This window comes from Medicago sativa, chromosome 8, assembly GCF_051527215.1.
Source record: "Medicago sativa cultivar Bolivia chromosome 8, Bolivia_mono, whole genome shotgun sequence".
Taxonomy (NCBI): domain Eukaryota; kingdom Viridiplantae; phylum Streptophyta; class Magnoliopsida; order Fabales; family Fabaceae; genus Medicago; species Medicago sativa.
The window spans coordinates 59,453,772-59,470,928 of NC_140756.1; the positions used below are offsets into that span (position 1 = coordinate 59,453,772).

A 17,157-nucleotide genomic window follows, 5' to 3' on the forward strand; every position below is an offset into this window, starting at 1 on the left:
ATTTCTCAAAAATGGTGTATTTTTACATGAACCAAAGTGTGGTATTTATACTACTAAATTTACCACTATTACATGTGTGAAATTATTTGTTTCACTATTCTAATTTGACATTTACCTAGGTAATAGGTAATTATCACTTACTATTGTAAGTTGACAATTTGGATAGATATTTCAACTATAATAATTATGTCTATATTTCAACTATAATAATTATGTCTATATAATTTATTATAACACTCCCCCTTTGAAATATCTATCATGGTGCTCCATTGAAGTCTTGTTGAGGATAATTTGATTGAAACATATGTTGCCTCGTTAAAAACCTTATTAGGAAAAACTCATTGGGATAAAAACCTTAATAAGGGAAAAAGAGTACAACAGTATGCTCCCCCTCAACTAAACACATGTTGTTCCCTTTTAAAGAACTCGAAGATGACGCATTCCAATATTTCGTATGTGCTTCTTGAAAACTGATGTAGGGAGCGTCTTTGTGAAGAGGTCTGCCACATTATCACTCGAACGAATATATTGAATATCCACTTCTTTGTTTCTTTCAAGTTCTTGTGTGAATGAGAAGAACTTAGGAGGGATATGTTTGGTTCTATCACTTTTGATGTAACCTTCTTTCATTTGAGTAACACATGCAGCATTGTCTTCATACAAGATTGTTGGATTTTTATCAACTGTTAAACCAGACGCTCCTTGGATATGTTGCAAAACCGAACGTAACCATCTACACTCTTTGCTTGCTTCATGAAGGGCTATTACTTCAGCATGATTTGAAGAAGTTGCTACAAGCGTTTGCTTTTGAGATCTCCATGATATTGCAGTGCCACCATATGTGAACACATATCCTGTTTGTGATTTAGCATTATGTGGATCTGACAAATATCCTGCATCTGCATAGCCAAGCAAAACTGGTTTTGTATTGTTAGAATAAAACAAACCAAGATCAGATGTACCTCGTATATATCAAAATATATGTTTTATTCCTTTCCAATGTCTATTTGTAGGACATGAACTGAATCTCGCCAGTAAATTTACTGCAAAAGCTATATCAGGTCTTGTACAGTTAGCAAGGTACATGAGTGCCCCAATGGCACTTAGATATGGCACTTCAGAGCCAAGATCCTTTTCATTATCTTCCTTAGGTCTAAAAGGATCCTTTTCTATGTTAAGTGTTCTTCCCATCATTGGAGTACTCAAAGGGTTCGACTTGTCCATGTTAAACCTTTTTAACACTCTTTCTGTATAATTTGATTGATGTACCAATATACCATTTTTAGTATACTCAATTTGTAAACCAAGGCAGAACCTAGTTTTCCCCATATCTTTCATTTCAAATTCTTTCTTTAAGTACTCTCTTGCTTCTTTAATTTCTTTAGTAGTTCCAATGATATTTAAATCATCAACAAAAACAGCAATTATTACAAAACTGGATATTGTTTTTCTTATAAAAACACAAAGGCAAATTGGATTATTCTCGTATCCTTCTTTAAGCAAATATTCACTTAGCCTATTGTACCACATACGCCCGGATTGTTTTAATCCATATAATGATCTTTGCAACTTAATTGCATACATTTCTCTTGGTTTTGATGTATCATGCATCTTAAGTCCTTCCGGTATTTTCATGTATATATCATTATCAAGTGAGCCATATAAATAAGCAGTAACTGTAACGCCCGTCTTAATTATTTAATTAATTCAATGAGGTTTAGAATATATTTATAAATATATGCTTATATGATTTATGATTTAAGTGATTTACATAATTTATATGTATGAACTATATGATTCACGAAGTTGAGTGATTTATATGATTTATAAATAAATTATGTGAAGTATATGATTTTGTGAAGTTGTTACGTTGGTGTGACTTATTTTACTATTAAATAAAATAAGATATGAGACGTAAAATAAAAAAAAGTGGCGCCGTTGGGGGACCAAGCTTTCTTGGAGATTTTTGTTGTTTAACCTTTCAGTTTATTTTAGCTCCCGTACAAATTCACGATTTCAAAACCTTGTTTACTTGTTATTTTCAACTATTCATATTAATTCCAAATTGCAATTCCAGTTCATCGAAATTCATTTCTTTCGATTTCAATTTAGGGTGCACTTTCCTTTTATTATTTTCCCTGTAATTGTTCATTCGGTTCATTGTGATTGATTAATACATGGGGAAATTGCTTGTTGAAGCCATAATATAAAAGGTTTCATATCAATTCAATTGGTTTCCTGCACGTCTCATATCAATTCTCATATATATTACCTTGTTGCTGCGCATGACTATAGTAACTCCAGTCAAAGAAGCGTTCACTGTTGTTGTGGTTTAGGAGCAATTATTCCATTCAATGGGGACTTCTTATAATACTACTGCCGTGGCTTTCTTTTATTCTAGAGTATCCATCATTAACAGATTTCTATAGAGTCCGGAATGTGATGAACAAGGGAGAGAGAGCTGCGATTCTGCCAATACCAGGTAAGGGTGAGACTAACTCTCAATATTATTAAGGGTATGATTCTGAAAAATGAATTTAGCATGATTAGGTTGAGTTTTGATGAGAATTGAGGATTAGGGTTAATGAACAATTTGAGAATTGAACCATGAAAAGATGTTAGATTGATGCAAAAATTAGTGTACAGACCTTAGATATTCCATAAGGTGTTAATTAGATGCTATTTGGATGAAAGAATGATGAAGATAGGTGAAAAGTTGTGATTTTTTTAGGTTTCTGGCCGTACTGACATTCATCGCTCGCAACTGCGAGCAAGAACACTCGCAACTGCGAGTGACCTGTAAGCTCGCCATTGCGAGTAGGATAGCTCGCCATTGCGAGCAAGGACTTTAGGAATCCCAGAATGCACGCTTTGCTCGCCGTTGCGACCAAAGTTACTCGCCACTGCGAGTTAGGCTGTTAGTTGCCCAAAATTGTCCCGATGCGATCCTTTCGCACTTGTAGTCATGAGTTGATCTTAGAAGTAAGAAAGAGGGTTGTTTAGGATACTTTTAGAAGTTCCAGGAGTCTTTTTAAGTGACTGAGATTAGTAGTGATGATGTATAAGAATTATTTATGATGCTTTATGATGATAAGTTGTTATGATTCATTTCCTTTAATGTTGATATGTTATTTTAAACACTGCTATATGCTGTAATTGTTGTTGGTTGCTGCTGTTGATTGTTACAGTCTTGAAGTTGCATGAGTCGGTCTAAGTTGCGAGAATTTAAGAAGTCGTCCATGATTATGGAGTTGCATAAGATGTTCACGTTGTTGTCTAAGTTGTAGGAGAGATTGAGTCCATTGCATACTCATTAAAGTTGGGGGCTTTAGGCCCGGCAGCCTTTGTGCTCATTAAAGTTGGGGGCTTTAGGCCCGGCAGCCTTTGTGCTCATTAAAGTTGGGGGCTTTAGGCCTGGCAGCCTTTGTGCTCAAACTACGTTGGGGGCTTTAGGCCCGGCAGCTTTATGCTCACACGTTGAAGAGCCTAATTACGCTCATTTATGTTGTTGAATGGTACCACATGCATTTGCATATCAAGAAGTTTCACGATGGTTTAAGTTGTTAAGTTGTTAAGTTAATAAGAGTTGCATTGTCAAGTTGAGTTGTGTTGTCGAGTCGATTATGAAGTTGTTTATGATTATGATGGTGAAGTCGATTATGAGTTTGATTAAGAAGCTATTATGATGATTATAAGATGATAAATGATTATTGTTGTTGACGTTTATGATGTTTGATGACGATATTTGATTATGATTTGATGATGATGTTTTGATGATGATGTTTGTCTATGAATGATGATGATAATAATATGATACTAAATGATTATTAATGCTGATGTTTAGGATGTCTGAAGTTGTTAAATATATGATGATACTTGATTATGATTTAAAGATGATATTTGTTTACGAACTAATGATGATATTTGATGATGATAATTGATTATGATTTAATATGATGCTAAGTGATAAATGTTTGATATGTTAATAATGTTTTATGTTGTTAAATGCATTTTAATGAATTATATGCTTAATTTATTGACTGTGAAATCTCACCCCTTCTGCTTGAAAATGTTGCCCTTCGTATGGGTAACTTGCAGGTAATAAAGACTACAAGTGTTCGTGAGTGGACTCCTCACTCGTGTCTAGGTGCTCTGATACGTAACGGGATGGGGACTTGCTTTTACTTCTATTCCTTTTGTGTCTTTTATGAACCTTTTTGAATAAATATTGAACTAAGACTCATGAGATTTTGATGAGGCCTGCATGCCAAGACTTTAGTATTGCTGAACTATTTTCCGCTGCATGATTTTAGATTTTGAAGTTGAATTTGAAAGATAATTATTATTATCCATTTTATGATTTAAAAGAAGTATGTGACATTCCGTTTGTGATTAAAGTACTCTGATTTATGATGAAATTTTTAAGTTGGGAAAAACGGGGTGTTACAATTGGTATCAGAGCAGGTTGGTCCGTCCGGCTAAGTAGATGAGTCAAGTAGTGTCGTTGACGGTTAAGATACCGTCATTGAGTTGTCCTGTTTGTTGTTTGTTGTTTAACCCTTAGTATGAACTGGTTGGAGTACAACCGTGTTCACATTAATTGTTTTAGTAAGTCGGTGTATTTCTCTTCTGCTGAAGAAGAAAGTGGAGCAGAGTTTTTGTCTACTAAGCAGTTGAAGCAGTATCACAATGGGAGACTCCTAAGTCAGTTACAGAGATTAGAAGCTTTTTGGGTTTGACAGGTTACTACCAAAGATTTATAAAAGGATTTTCTAAGTTAGCACTTCCGTTAACGCAGTTGACGTGTAAAGGTAAAACCTTTGTGTGGGATGTTCATTGTGAGAACATTTTTAATGAATTGAAGAAGCGTTTGACGAAGGCTCCAGTTTTGATTTTGCCGAAACCTGACGAACCTTTTGTGGTGTATTGTGATGCGTCCAAGTTGGGCTTAGGCGATGTACTTATGCAAGATGGTAAAGTGGTTGCTTATGCATCAAGACAGTTGAGAATTCATGAACGAAACTATCCTACTCGTGATCTTGGATTAGCTGCAGTTGTATTTGTGCTTAAGATTTGGAGACATTACTTGTATGGTTCGAGATTTGAAGTGTTTAGTGATCACAAGAGCTTGAAGTATTTGTTTGATCAGAAGGAATTGAATATGAGACAACAAAGATGGCTCGAATTGTTGAAGGATTATGATTTTGGTTTGAATTACCATCCGGGTAAAGCTAATGTTGTGGCAGATGCCTTAAGTAGGAAGACTTTACATATGTCTGCTATGATGGTTAAAGAGTTTGAATTGATTGAACAATTTAGAGATTTGAGTTTAGTTTGTGAAATGTCGTCTCGGAGTGTTAAGCTAGGAATGCTGAAGATTGATAATGATTTCTTGAAAAGTATTAAAGATGCGCAGAAGGTTGATGTTAATTTTGTAGACTTGTTGGTTGCTAGTAATCAAACGGAAGATGGTGACTTCAAGGTCGATGATCAAGGTGTGTTGAGGTTTCGAGGTAGGATTTGTATTCCAGACAATGATGAAATAAAGAAGATGATTCTTGAAGAGAGTCATAGGAGTAGCTTAAGTATTCATCTGGGAGCTACAAAGATGTATCATGACTTAAAGAAGTTGTTTTGGTGGTCTGGATTGAAACGTGACGTAGCACAATTTGTGTATTCTTGTTTGATTTGTCAGAAGTCGAAGGTATAACATCAGAAACCTGCTGGGTTGATGACACCGTTAGATGTACCAGAATGGAAATGGGATAGTATAGCCATGGATTTTGTGACGAGTTTGCCGAATACTCCTAAAGGGAATGACGCTATTTGGGTGATTGTTGATAGATTGACGAAGTCGGCACACTTCATTCCGATTAATATTAGTTTTCCTGTAGCTCAGTTGGCGGAAATTTATATTCGAGATATAGTGAAGTTGCATGGTGTTCCTTCAAGCATTGTGCCAGATAGAGATCCAAGATTTACTTCTAGATTTTGGAAGAGTTTGCAAGAGGCTTTAGGCTCTAAGTTGAGGTTGAGTTCGGCTTATCATCCTCAAACAGATGGTCAGTCGGAAAGAAAGATTCAGTCACTTGAAGACTTGTCGAGAGTTTGTGTACTTGAGCAAGGTGGAACTTGGGATAGTCATCTCCCGTTGATAGAGTTCACATATAATAACAGTTATCATTCCAGTATTGGGATGGCACCTTTCGAGATGGTCGGAGGTGTAGGACTCCGTTGTGTTGGTTTGAAACAGGTGAAAGTGTGGTTTTAGGACCAGAGATTGTTCAGCAGACAACTGAGAAGGTGAAAATGATTCAAGAAAAGATGAAAGCGTCGCAGAGTCGACAAAAGAGTTACCATGATAAGCGTAGGAAAGACCTTGAGTTTCAAGAAGGAGATCACGTGTTCTTGAGAGTTACTCCAATGACCGGTGTTGGTCGTGCATTGAAGTCAAAGAAGTTGACTCCGAAGTTTATTGGTCCGTATCAGATATCGGAAAGAGTTGTAACGGTGGCGTACCGAGTGGGTCTACCACCGCATTTATCGAATTTGCACGATGTGTTTCATGTGTCGCAACTGAGGAAGTATGTTCCAGATCCTTCCCATGTGATCCAGAAGGATGATGTGAAAGTAAGAGACAACCTTACGGTTGAAACCTTACCAGTAAGAATCGAAGATCGTGAAATGAAGAAGTTGAGAGGCAAGGAGATACCTCTTGTGGAAGTCGTTTGGGATGGAGCGACTGGCGAAAGCTTGACATGGGAGCTAGAGAGTAAGATGCTGGAGTCTTATCCAGAGTTGTTTGCTTGAGGTAAATTTTCGAGGACGAAAATTCTATAAGTTGGGGAGAGTTGTAACGCCCGTCTTAATTATTTAATTAATTCAATGAGGTTTAGAATATATTTATAAATATATGCTTATATGATTTATGATTTAAGTGATTTACATAATTTATATGTATGAACTATATGATTCACGAAGTTGAGTGATTTATATGATTTATAAATAAATTATGTGAAGTATATGATTTTGTGAAGTTGTTACGTTGGTGTGACTTATTTTACTATTAAATAAAATAAGATATGAGACGTAAAATAAAAAAAGTGGCGCCGTTGGGGGACCAAGCTTTCTTGGAGATTTTTGTTGTTTAACCTTTCAGTTTATTTTAGCTCCCGTACAAATTCACGATTTCAAAACCTTGTTTACTTGTTATTTTCAACTATTCATATTAATTCCAAATTGCAATTCCAGTTCATCGAAATTCATTTCTTTCGATTTCAATTTAGGGTGCACTTTCCTTTTATTATTTTCCCTGTAATTGTTCATTCGGTTCATTGTGATTGATTAATACATGGGGAAATTGCTTGTTGAAGCCATAATATAAAAGGTTTCATATCAATTCAATTGGTTTCCTGCACGTCTCATATCAATTCTCATATATATTACCTTGTTGCTGCGCATGACTATAGTAACTCCAGTCAAAGAAGCGTTCACTGTTGTTGTGGTTTAGGAGCAATTATTCCATTCAATGGGGACTTCTTATAATACTACTGCCGTGGCTTTCTTTTATTCTAGAGTATCCATCATTAACAGATTTCTATAGAGTCCGGAATGTGATGAACAAGGGAGAGAGAGCTGCGATTCTGCCAATACCAGGTAAGGGTGAGACTAACTCTCAATATTATTAAGGGTATGATTCTGAAAAATGAATTTAGCATGATTAGGTTGAGTTTTGATGAGAATTGAGGATTAGGGTTAATGAACAATTTGAGAATTGAACCATGAAAAGATGTTAGATTGATGCAAAAATTAGTGTACAGACCTTAGATATTCCATAAGGTGTTAATTAGATGCTATTTGGATGAAAGAATGATGAAGATAGGTGAAAAGTTGTGATTTTTTTAGGTTTCTGGCCGTACTGACATTCATCGCTCGCAACTGCGAGCAAGAACACTCGCAACTGCGAGTGACCTGTAAGCTCGCCATTGCGAGTAGGATAGCTCGCCATTGCGAGCAAGGACTTTAGGAATCCCAGAATGCACGCTTTGCTCGCCGTTGCGACCAAAGTTACTCGCCACTGCGAGTTAGGCTGTTAGTTGCCCAAAATTGTCCCGATGCGATCCTTTCGCACTTGTAGTCATGAGTTGATCTTAGAAGTAAGAAAGAGGGTTGTTTAGGATACTTTTAGAAGTTCCAGGAGTCTTTTTAAGTGACTGAGATTAGTAGTGATGATGTATAAGAATTATTTATGATGCTTTATGATGATAAGTTGTTATGATTCATTTCCTTTAATGTTGATATGTTATTTTAAACACTGCTATATGCTGTAATTGTTGTTGGTTGCTGCTGTTGATTGTTACAGTCTTGAAGTTGCATGAGTCGGTCTAAGTTGCAAGAATTTAAGAAGTCGTCCATGATTATGGAGTTGCATAAGATGTTCACGTTGTTGTCTAAGTTGTAGGAGAGATTGAGTCCATTGCATACTCATTAAAGTTGGGGGCTTTAGGCCCGGCAGCCTTTGTGCTCATTAAAGTTGGGGGCTTTAGGCCCGGCAGCCTTTGTGCTCATTAAAGTTGGGGGCTTTAGGCCCGGCAGCCTTTGTGCTCAAACTACGTTGGGGGCTTTAGGCCCGGCAGCTTTATGCTCACACGTTGAAGAGCCTAATTACGCTCATTTATGTTGTTGAATGGTACCACATGCATTTGCATATCAAGAAGTTTCACGATGGTTTAAGTTGTTAAGTTGTTAAGTTAATAAGAGTTGCATTGTCAAGTTGAGTTGTGTTGTCGAGTCGATTATGAAGTTGTTTATGATTATGATGATGAAGTCGATTATGAGTTTGATTAAGAAGCTATTATGATGATTATAAGATGATAAATGATTATTGTTGTTGACGTTTATGATGTTTGATGACGATATTTGATTATGATTTGATGATGATGTTTTGATGATGATGTTTGTCTATGAATGATGATGATAATAATATGATACTAAATGATTATTAATGCTGATGTTTAGGATGTCTGAAGTTGTTAAATATATGATGATACTTGATTATGATTTAAAGATGATATTTGTTTACGAACTAATGATGATATTTGATGATGATAATTGATTATGATTTAATATGATGCTAAGTGATAAATGTTTGATATGTTAATAATGTTTTATGTTGTTAAATGCATTTTAATGAATTATATGCTTAATTTATTGACTGTGAAATCTCACCCCTTCTGCTTGAAAATGTTGCCCTTCGTATGGGTAACTTGCAGGTAATAAAGACTACAAGTGTTCGTGAGTGGACTCCTCACTCGTGTCTAGGTGCTCTGATACGTAACGGGATGGGGACTTGCTTTTACTTCTATTCCTTTTGTGTCTTTTATGAACCTTTTTGAATAAATATTGAACTAAGACTCATGAGATTTTGATGAGGCCTGCATGCCAAGACTTTAGTATTGCTGAACTATTTTCCGCTGCATGATTTTAGATTTTGAAGTTGAATTTGAAAGATAATTATTATTATCCATTTTATGATTTAAAAGAAGTATGTGACATTCCGTTTGTGATTAAAGTACTCTGATTTATGATGAAATTTTTAAGTTGGGAAAAACGGGGTGTTGCAATTGGTATCAGAGCAGGTTGGTCCGTCCGGCTAAGTAGATGAGTCAAGTAGTGTCGTTGACGGTTAAGATACCGTCATTGAGTTGTCCTGTTTGTTGTTTGTTGTTTAACCCTTAGTATGAACTGGTTGGAGTACAACCGTGTTCACATTAATTGTTTTAGTAAGTCGGTGTATTTCTCTTCTGCTGAAGAAGAAAGTGGAGCAGAGTTTTTGTCTACTAAGCAGTTGAAGCAGTATCACAATGGGAGACTCCTAAGTCAGTTACAGAGATTAGAAGCTTTTTGGGTTTGACAGGTTACTACCAAAGATTTATAAAAGGATTTTCTAAGTTAGCACTTCCGTTAACGCAGTTGACGTGTAAAGGTAAAACCTTTGTGTGGGATGTTCATTGTGAGAACATTTTTAATGAATTGAAGAAGCGTTTGACGAAGGCTCCAGTTTTGATTTTGCCGAAACCTGACGAACCTTTTGTGGTGTATTGTGATGCGTCCAAGTTGGGCTTAGGCGATGTACTTATGCAAGATGGTAAAGTGGTTGCTTATGCATCAAGACAGTTGAGAATTCATGAACGAAACTATCCTACTCGTGATCTTGGATTAGCTGCAGTTGTATTTGTGCTTAAGATTTGGAGACATTACTTGTATGGTTCGAGATTTGAAGTGTTTAGTGATCACAAGAGCTTGAAGTATTTGTTTGATCAGAAGGAATTGAATATGAGACAACAAAGATGGCTCGAATTGTTGAAGGATTATGATTTTGGTTTGAATTACCATCCGGGTAAAGCTAATGTTGTGGCAGATGCCTTAAGTAGGAAGACTTTACATATGTCTGCTATGATGGTTAAAGAGTTTGAATTGATTGAACAATTTAGAGATTTGAGTTTAGTTTGTGAAATGTCGTCTCGGAGTGTTAAGCTAGGAATGCTGAAGATTGATAATGATTTCTTGAAAAGTATTAAAGATGCGCAGAAGGTTGATGTTAATTTTGTAGACTTGTTGGTTGCTAGTAATCAAACGGAAGATGGTGACTTCAAGGTCGATGATCAAGGTGTGTTGAGGTTTCGAGGTAGGATTTGTATTCCAGACAATGATGAAATAAAGAAGATGATTCTTGAAGAGAGTCATAGGAGTAGCTTAAGTATTCATCTGGGAGCTACAAAGATGTATCATGACTTAAAGAAGTTGTTTTGGTGGTCTGGATTGAAACGTGACGTAGCACAATTTGTGTATTCTTGTTTGATTTGTCAGAAGTCGAAGGTATAACATCAGAAACCTGCTGGGTTGATGACACCGTTAGATGTACCAGAATGGAAATGGGATAGTATAGCCATGGATTTTGTGACGAGTTTGCCGAATACTCCTAAAGGGAATGACGCTATTTGGGTGATTGTTGATAGATTGACGAAGTCGGCACACTTCATTCCGATTAATATTAGTTTTCCTGTAGCTCAGTTGGCGGAAATTTATATTCGAGATATAGTGAAGTTGCATGGTGTTCCTTCAAGCATTGTGCCAGATAGAGATCCAAGATTTACTTCTAGATTTTGGAAGAGTTTGCAAGAGGCTTTAGGCTCTAAGTTGAGGTTGAGTTCGGCTTATCATCCTCAAACAGATGGTCAGTCGGAAAGAAAGATTCAGTCACTTGAAGACTTGTCGAGAGTTTGTGTACTTGAGCAAGGTGGAACTTGGGATAGTCATCTCCCGTTGATAGAGTTCACATATAATAACAGTTATCATTCCAGTATTGGGATGGCACCTTTCGAGATGGTCGGAGGTGTAGGACTCCGTTGTGTTGGTTTGAAACAGGTGAAAGTGTGGTTTTAGGACCAGAGATTGTTCAGCAGACAACTGAGAAGGTGAAAATGATTCAAGAAAAGATGAAAGCGTCGCAGAGTCGACAAAAGAGTTACCATGATAAGCGTAGGAAAGACCTTGAGTTTCAAGAAGGAGATCACGTGTTCTTGAGAGTTACTCCAATGACCGGTGTTGGTCGTGCATTGAAGTCAAAGAAGTTGACTCCGAAGTTTATTGGTCCGTATCAGATATCGGAAAGAGTTGTAACGGTGGCGTACCGAGTGGGTCTACCACCGCATTTATCGAATTTGCACGATGTGTTTCATGTGTCGCAACTGAGGAAGTATGTTCCAGATCCTTCCCATGTGATCCAGAAGGATGATGTGAAAGTAAGAGACAACCTTACGGTTGAAACCTTACCAGTAAGAATCGAAGATCGTGAAATGAAGAAGTTGAGAGGCAAGGAGATACCTCTTGTGGAAGTCGTTTGGGATGGAGCGACTGGCGAAAGCTTGACATGGGAGCTAGAGAGTAAGATGCTGGAGTCTTATCCAGAGTTGTTTGCTTGAGGTAAATTTTCGAGGACGAAAATTCTATAAGTTGGGGAGAGTTGTAACGCCCGTCTTAATTATTTAATTAATTCAATGAGGTTTAGAATATATTTATAAATATATGCTTATATGATTTATGATTTAAGTGATTTACATAATTTATATGTATGAACTATATGATTCACGAAGTTGAGTGATTTATATGATTTATAAATAAATTATGTGAAGTATATGATTTTGTGAAGTTGTTACGTTGGTGTGACTTATTTTACTATTAAATAAAATAAGATATGAGACGTAAAATAAAAAAAAGTGGCGCCGTTGGGGGACCAAGCTTTCTTGGAGATTTTTGTTGTTTAACCTTTCAGTTTATTTTAGCTCCCGTACAAATTCACGATTTCAAAACCTTGTTTACTTGTTATTTTCAACTATTCATATTAATTCCAAATTGCAATTCCAGTTCATCGAAATTCATTTCTTTCGATTTCAATTTAGGGTGCACTTTCCTTTTATTATTTTCCCTGTAATTGTTCATTCGGTTCATTGTGATTGATTAATACATGGGGAAATTGCTTGTTGAAGCCATAATATAAAAGGTTTCATATCAATTCAATTGGTTTCCTGCACGTCTCATATCAATTCTCATATATATTACCTTGTTGCTGCGCATGACTATAGTAACTCCAGTCAAAGAAGCGTTCACTGTTGTTGTGGTTTAGGAGCAATTATTCCATTCAATGGGGACTTCTTATAATACTACTGTCGTGGCTTTCTTTTATTCTAGAGTATCCATCATTAACAGATTTCTATAGAGTCCGGAATGTGATGAACAAGGGAGAGAGAGCTGCGATTCTGCCAATACCAGGTAAGGGTGAGACTAACTCTCAATATTATTAAGGGTATGATTCTGAAAAATGAATTTAGCATGATTAGGTTGAGTTTTGATGAGAATTGAGGATTAGGGTTAATGAACAATTTGAGAACTGAACCATGAAAAGATGTTAGATTGATGCAAAAATTAGTGTACAGACCTTAGATATTCCATAAGGTGTTAATTAGATGCTATTTGGATGAAAGAATGATGAAGATAGGTGAAAAGTTGTGATTTTTTTAGGTTTCTGGCCGTACTGACATTCATCGCTCGCAACTGCGAGCAAGAACACTCGCAACTGCGAGTGACCTGTAAGCTCGCCATTGCGAGTAGGATAGCTCGCCATTGCGAGCAAGGACTTTAGGAATCCCAGAATGCACGCTTTGCTCGCCGTTGCGACCAAAGTTACTCGCCACTGCGAGTTAGGCTGTTAGTTGCCCAAAATTGTCCCGATGCGATCCTTTCGCACTTGTAGTCATGAGTTGATCTTAGAAGTAAGAAAGAGGGTTGTTTAGGATACTTTTAGAAGTTCCAGGAGTCTTTTTAAGTGACTGAGATTAGTAGTGATGATGTATAAGAATTATTTATGATGCTTTATGATGATAAGTTGTTATGATTCATTTCCTTTAATGTTGATATGTTATTTTAAACACTGCTATATGCTGTAATTGTTGTTGGTTGCTGCTGTTGATTGTTACAGTCTTGAAGTTGCATGAGTCGGTCTAAGTTGCAAGAATTTAAGAAGTCGTCCATGATTATGGAGTTGCATAAGATGTTCACGTTGTTGTCTAAGTTGTAGGAGAGATTGAGTCCATTGCATACTCATTAAAGTTGGGGGCTTTAGGCCCGGCAGCCTTTGTGCTCATTAAAGTTGGGGGCTTTAGGCCCGGCAGCCTTTGTGCTCAAACTACGTTGGGGGCTTTAGGCCCGGCAGCTTTATGCTCACACGTTGAAGAGCCTAATTACGCTCATTTATGTTGTTGAATGGTACGACATGCATTTGCATATCAAGAAGTTTCACGATGGTTTAAGTTGTTAAGTTGTTAAGTTAATAAGAGTTGCATTGTCAAGTTGAGTTGTGTTGTCGAGTCGATTATGAAGTTGTTTATGATTATGATGATGAAGTCGATTATGAGTTTGATTAAGAAGCTATTATGATGATTATAAGATGATAAATGATTATTGTTGTTGACGTTTATGATGTTTGATGACGATATTTGATTATGATTTGATGATGATGTTTTGATGATGATGTTTGTCTATGAATGATGATGATAATAATATGATACTAAATGATTATTAATGCTGATGTTTAGGATGTCTGAAGTTGTTAAATATATGATGATACTTGATTATGATTTAAAGATGATATTTGTTTACGAACTAATGATGATATTTGATGATGATAATTGATTATGATTTAATATGATGCTAAGTGATAAATGTTTGATATGTTAATAATGTTTTATGTTGTTAAATGCATTTTAATGAATTATATGCTTAATTTATTGACTGTGAAATCTCACCCCTTCTGCTTGAAAATGTTGCCCTTCGTATGGGTAACTTGCAGGTAATAAAGACTACAAGTGTTCGTGAGTGGACTCCTCACTCGTGTCTAGGTGCTCTGATACGTAACGGGATGGGGACTTGCTTTTACTTCTATTCCTTATGTGTCTTTTATGAACCTTTTTGAATAAATATTGAACTAAGACTCATGAGATTTTGATGAGGCCTGCATGCCAAGACTTTAGTATTGCTGAACTATTTTCCGCTGCATGATTTTAGATTTTGAAGTTGAATTTGAAAGATAATTATTATTATCCATTTTATGATTTAAAAGAAGTATGTGACATTCCGTTTGTGATTAAAGTACTCTGATTTATGATGAAATTTTTAAGTTGGGAAAAACGGGGTGTTACAGTAACAACATCCATAAGATACATATCAAGATTATTAAATACTGATAAACCAATTAAATAACGAAAAGTAATGGTATCCATAACAGGAGAATATGTTACCTCATAATCAATACCTGGTCGTTGGGAAAAACCTTGTGCAACAAGACGGGCCTTGTATCTTACAATTTCATTTTTCTCATTTCGTTTTCTTACAAAAACCCACTTATACCCAACAGGTTTCATACCTTCAGGTATAGCCACAATAGGTCCAAATACTTTTCGATTTTTAAGAGACTTTAATTCAGTATCTATTGCATCTTTCCAGTTTTTCCAATCATGTCTATTTTGACATTCATTGACAGATCTGGGTTCGGGATCATCATTTTCATTTGTAATTTCACATGCAATGGAAAATGAAAATATTTCATCAATATTTATGTCTTTTCGGCTCCACAAATTTCCCGTATTAACATAATTAATTGAAATCTCGAGATCATTCTTATTTTCAGCTTCATTATCAATGATCTCATTATCATCATCTTGTGCTTTTTCGAGAGCACACTTTTCATTGTCAGATTTATCACTATCTAGTGTCTTTTCAAGATCACTTTCGATCATATTCACCTTTTCTGTTCCTTTTCTTTTTCGGGGATTTTTGTCTTTGGAACCTACAGGTCGACCACGCTTTAAGCGTGCCTTAGATGTACTTGCTACATCATTTAGTTTTGATATATCAATCCGAGATGGGACATTTACAGCTGGTACATGTGACTTTGTCACCCTTTTTAAATCAGTAAATGAATCTGGTAGTTGATTTGCTAAATCTTGTAATTGTACTATTTTCTTTACATTTTCTTCCCATGATTTATTATATGGGTCCAGATGTAATAAATGTGGTACATGCCATGTTATTTCATTTTCCAATGGTTTATTTTCTCCTCCTAGTGTTGGAAAATTTGTTTCGTCAAAATGACAATCAGCAAATCTTGCCTGAAAAACATCAGTTGTTAAAGGATCAAGATATCTAATAATCGATGGTGATTCATACCCCACATATATTCCTAACCTTCTTTGAGGTCCCATTTTTGTTCTTTGTGGTGGAGCTATTGGTACATATACTGCATAACCAAAAATTCTTAAATGAGAGATATTTGGTTCTTTGCCAATTGCAAGTTGATAAGGGGTATGTTTATGATCAGCACTTGGCCTTAGACGTATGAGTGCTGCAGCATGTAAAATTGCATGACCCCAAACTGTAACTGGTAGCTTAGTTCTCATTATTAAAGGTCTAGCAATATATTGAAGACGTTTGATTAATGACTCATCTAAACCATTTTGTGTATGTACATGAGGAACATGATGCTCAACAGTAATTCCAATTGACATGCAATAATTATTAAATGATTCAGATGAAAATTCACCGGCATTGTCAAGTCTAATTTTCTTTATAGTATAATCAGGAAATTGTGCCCTTAATTTAATTATTTGTGCAAGAAATTTTGCAAATGCCATATCACGACTTGACAGTAAACAGACATGTGACCATCTACTAGATGCATCAATTAATACCATAAAGTACCTGAATGGTCCCGACGGTGGATGGATGGGTCCACATATATCTCCTTGGATTCTTTAAAGAAATGCGGGTGATTCTGTCTGAATCTTGCCTGGTGAATGTTTTGTTATTAATTTTCCAAGAGAACAAGCTTCACATGGTCTATCTCCTTTTGTAAGTTTTAAACCTTTCAATGAATGACCATGAGTACTTTCAACTATTTTACGCATCATTGTTGAACCAGGGTGACCTAAGCGGTCATGCCATAAAGTCATAGTTTTGGGATCTTCTTTTACCATTAAATTACATTCAATTTCATGTATATATGTATAATGTAATCCAGAAGGTAATTTTGGTAGTTTTTCTAAAATTTTCTTCTTTCCCAAAATATTAGTAATAATATTAATGTATTTCATATTACCTTCGGTTGTAGTTTCAGTATCATATCCTTGACTATATATGTCATTAAAACTCAACAAATTTCTCTTTGATTTCGGAGAGTATAGAGCATTATTAATGACAAACTTCGTCCCATTTGGTAATATGAACATAGCATTACATGTTCCTTCAATTAAATCTGCTGGACCTGAGATTGTGTTTATTACACCTTTAGTAGGAAATATTTTGGTGAAATATTTCTTACTTTTGAGGATCGTATGGGTAGTTCCACTGTCTGGAATGCAAATGTCTTTGTCATGATCCATTTCTATCCTTCTTAAAATAAAAATAAGATTAAATAAAAGAGAGGGTAAGATAATACAACATATTCAACAATATTATTTTATTTAGATCATGAAAATATTACATAGTCACACAACATGCAAATTCTTAAAAATACACACAACACACATTACATTAATTCATTAG

At 35.7% G+C, this 17,157-nt stretch overlaps 1 long non-coding RNA gene across 1 annotated transcript; it reads left to right on the plus strand.

The window, feature by feature from the left end:
- Positions 1-7,151: 7,151 nt before the first annotated feature.
- LOC146900039 (uncharacterized) lies at positions 7,152-9,554 on the plus strand. Its single transcript, XR_015023920.1, has 2 exons — positions 7,152-7,656; positions 9,273-9,554. It is a non-coding gene; the product is annotated as an uncharacterized LOC146900039 (long non-coding RNA).
- Positions 9,555-17,157: the final 7,603 nt, after the last annotated feature.